General features: G+C 37.2%; 1 long non-coding RNA gene across 1 annotated transcript; it reads right to left on the bottom strand.

The window, feature by feature from the left end:
• Positions 1 to 240: 240 nt before the first annotated feature.
• Positions 241 to 4,128, bottom strand: LOC135580700 (uncharacterized). The gene is made up of 2 exons (XR_010475635.1): positions 3,889 to 4,128; positions 241 to 1,229 (listed from the first exon to the last, which is right to left on the bottom strand). It is a non-coding gene; the product is annotated as an uncharacterized LOC135580700 (long non-coding RNA).
• Positions 4,129 to 4,338: the final 210 nt, after the last annotated feature.

Genomic DNA, 4,338 nt, shown 5'->3' with positions numbered 1-4,338 from the left:
TAGATTTTAGTTAGGACTATCTGTTTTATCCTAAAGAGCAGCACCCACGCTGTAAGCTACTGCTGAAGGAGTCTCTTATTATTACAGCACATTATTCTTTCTTGCAAAAGACACACCGAGACCACTCTGTAACAATAAACCTCCATCAATATGTAACACTAGCAATCTTTTCCACCCTGTAAGTGTTGCTGAGCAACAGATATTTTATTTTAGTTAAAGAAAACCCAACACCCATAATGCTTTTGTTCAACAGTAAGTTTATTAGCCCTGCGCAATACTGCAATTCTACCCATGTACTACATACAGGCAGATTTACTCCTAGAATCTGCAGTCCGTAACTGAAGTTTAAAGTGGTATTGTTATCCTGAACCCCAAAGGCAGTTTTAAATCCCTAGATTAGGTATGCAGCTTTTTCTTCTTCAGCTACTCATCATAAAGCAGTGCTAGTTGTTTAAATGAGATCAGTTTGCCTACCATGGAAGAAGTCAATATAAACTTTATCAGCCACGACTGTTCAGGTATTTCATTCAGTCTGAAGTTTTATTTTCTGTATTAAATACTGGTGCCTGAGGATTCCTCTCTCATACATTGGTGCATCAATATTTATGTAAGATAAAAATGCATCAAAACCAAGAGATGCAACACTGTCTGGAGTTTTCCAAGAACCCAGTACATACAACACCACTGATTACTCTGGGGATTTATCACTAGTATCATCTCAGTATCTCAACACTTCCTCTCATCCAGAAGGCCTGGACAATTATAAAGCTGTTAATGCAAGAATACAGTAAAACTTTTCATAGTTTCTTGGTGAAGAAGAATTTGTAACAATTTAGTCCTCTGTATTTTAGAGGATTAAAACTCACTTTTATATAACTTGCTTTTTTTTTCAGCATTAAGAGAAAGTACCCCATGTAAAGGGCAACCTGGAGTATTTGCTGCACAATCTACTGATGCATGTATACTGACTTGTAAAAGGGCTGCTCTGGACTCTTGGAAGGTATTAGCTGTGGCAAACAGCAACTGACTTCCACCTGAGAGTTCTTTTCATATCCAAGAGATTAGCAGCGCTACTTTCAAAGGCAATTCCTGAATGATAACACAAGCCTCTAAAACAAATACTGCGTTAACAGCCCACTCAAAAGCCAAGCTTTAACAGTTGCACTTTGTTATCCTTTGATTTTGCAATGCATATCCACTGCTTCACTGCTGCCTTCTAGTCACCAGAACTGAAAAAAAAGAAATTCAAGTTAGTACACTCTCAGAAACCAAGAGATGGACAAAAAAGCTAAATCATCTTCCAGCTGATTTTTGTACACACTATGTATACATTTGATTATATTCAATTTGTCCCAACAGTATGAAAATATATCAATAGCTAACTAAAATAACCACAATTATTTGAGGACTACTTGTATTAGTGCCCACTTCCTGTACAACGCTGTCTGCAGAGCAAGCACTAAGTAAAGCCTCTAATTCCTTTGCACATCCTGCTTTAAGCTCTTGTCTACCAAAAAATCCTGATAGCTCTTGACCACCTCAGGATGGTACTAAGGAGTCCTGTAATAAAATGGTATACACAGTGGTGCTGATCTCTAAATAATGGTGTGCTATAGATTATATAAAAGTTGTGATCAAGAGAAGGTGTACAGCTTGCTGAATTAGTACAACTACATCCGTATTTTTTACAAAGTTAGTACTAACTTTCCTGCCATGGAATCAGATAAATTCCATTTACTGCTCCCTAACTAACATTGTCACCATGACCATTAAGTAATTTGGAAATGTTTATGAGCTGCAGAACAGGCAGAGAAAGTGTGCTTTCATCTTTCCTAATTGCAACATGGCCCACTACCACCAAGTGATCAACCATACCCAGTAAACTGAGAAAAAAAGCACTCCATTCTTCCAAAAGAGAAAAACTTTTTCACTTGCTTCAAGTAATTAATTAACCTTTGGCATCCCAGCTAATACAGAGAATTGAAGCTAACATGGCACATAAATATAAAAAAGTTGGTAACACTTTGATACAACCTATGTGATGATCTAGCAAACCTTTTAAGATCACTTAGGATGCTGCACATTAAAGACAGCATTCCACCACTTTACTAGGGGATTCACCATCTGGATCAGCTTAAAACTGTAAACTTAAAAACTGATTCCTGCTATTTTTTTGCAGGTTGGTGGGGGAGCAAGAAAGAGCTTACATTTAGACTTATTTCCCTAATGCACCTGGTACCGTACGACTGAGATTAGTGATTTTCGACTGAAAAGTGATTTTTGACTGGAAAAATGTTAGGCTTTTTAACCTTTAAAAAGATACCCAGAGTTCAAATGGTGTCCTTTCCAGCTGGATTTGTGATTTAAATGTTTTAACAGTTATGCTTAAGAAAAATGTGAAGATAAGGAAAGTACCACTTTTTTTTTGTTGGCTGAAATTTTATGAAGTCACAGAAAAATACAAAGTTGGTCATGTAGCAGCTTTTATTTAACCATATGCTTCACCTCAGAACAGAAAATAGCCGCGGATGTTTTTATATCTGATGTGACATATAATCCAATACTCTGAAAGAAAAGCCTATTTTTTCTTATCAAAATAATAGTATCAATTTATCAGGAGCGTTTACAAAATACTACTGGTATATTCTGACAAAAGCATTGCACAGATACTTAGTTGACGTTGCTGTGACTTGAAAGAGAACAAACTGTAAACCAGCTGAGATTACAAACGTTACGCAGTATGCAACAGAACCCATCCTTCACACAAAATGTAACCCCCCCGAAATCAGTGACTGGCAGATGAGCAACACTGTACCAACTACAGCTTTTTCTTGTTACCATTTCAAAGTCGGTTTCCAAAAGCAGTATTTGAAGTTAAGAGCAAAACATGGTTCTTCCATTTACTTTGAAAACTAATTCAAAAAATACATTCAAAGTACACGTACTTCTTACATAAATACTCTCCTTGGGAAAGAGTTTGTCCTTATCCTTCACTCTATACTAGATTTCACAGATTTTGCTCTTTTTCTTTAATAACAATTATTTAGTAGAAAAGTTTTCTGAAAAGCTGTATTGGCATGACAGCCACTACCACTTCTCTTGCTGAGTTATGAAAAAAACAGCACTCCTGCACATAAAGTCTGAAGACATCTACTTGAAAAATAAGTTCAATAGGACAGGCTTCAAAATCAGGAAATGCAGCTGACCTACAAAGTTTTAAACCATTCTGGAGATGCCTATGCAATTTGACTTAAGGACTTCTGCAAAGATTAATTCCTTATTAAAGATTATATTCAGTATAATAATTAGATTGTGCATTCCGCACATTTAGCAAGACCGATTAAACGTCTGTACTAATGTTTATTATTCCAATTCACTTTTTTTATGGTCTGGTCTCACGAAGGTTCTTCTTCCTCATGAGGGTGGTGAGGCACTGAACAGGCTGCCCAGAGAAGCTGTGGATGCCCCATCTCCGGAAGTGTCCAAGGCCAGGCTAGATGGGACTCTGAACAACCTTCTTGGGTGGAAGGTGTCTCTTCCCATGGCAGGAGTTGGAACTAAATCATCTTTTAAGATGCCTTTCAACTCAAAACATTCTATAATTCTAGGACTCCTAGACAAAGTACTCTCTGCAGCACACTTTAAGGTACATTTGTAATCCTATGTTATGTTCAGCAATACCCAAATTTTACCAATTTCTGCAGATAAGTGATCTCTCGCTGTCATTCCTAACTTCATAGGCTTAAAAAGCCTACTGAAACCTATGCCTCCAGAATTTAAACAGGAAATTGAAAATATAATTCAGCCACCAAGAATGTCCCTTCAAATCCATAAGCACAGAACCACCAGAAATCTTCCTTCCAGCTATTACAGTAATATAATATTTACCTTACGTATTGGTAGAGGCACCACTCACGTCTGCCATCAGCACAGATGATCCAGCATTATTTCAGCAGTATCTTCTAGAAGTTATCACCCTGCAATCAAGAAAAGATAAAACAAATTGAGGAAAGTGTATTTTACAGCATAAGTCAACCTACAGTGCTTCCCCCCATTTCAACAGTCACAAGCTTGGGTTTGCAGATTATTCTCTTGCAAGTTTACTATGTCTCAAGTGGAAGATTGACTGGCTTTGAATGGACTGGAATGGCTTAGTGACAGGTTGCATGGCTTATGGATTCTCACTTCTGTTCAATGGTGCACTGCCATGTTAAATCCATAAGTTGAACGACAAAATTTACTGAGGACTAAACAGTAGTACAAAGCTTTTGGGTTTGTGCTTTTTTGTTTTTAGTTGGAGGTCTTCGCATCTACTATATTCAAGAGCATCTTTTGAAC

The sequence above is a fragment of the Columba livia genome, chromosome 12 (assembly GCF_036013475.1).
Source record: "Columba livia isolate bColLiv1 breed racing homer chromosome 12, bColLiv1.pat.W.v2, whole genome shotgun sequence".
NCBI classification, from domain to species: domain Eukaryota; kingdom Metazoa; phylum Chordata; class Aves; order Columbiformes; family Columbidae; genus Columba; species Columba livia.
This window is presented reverse-complemented; position numbering and strand designations above follow the sequence as displayed.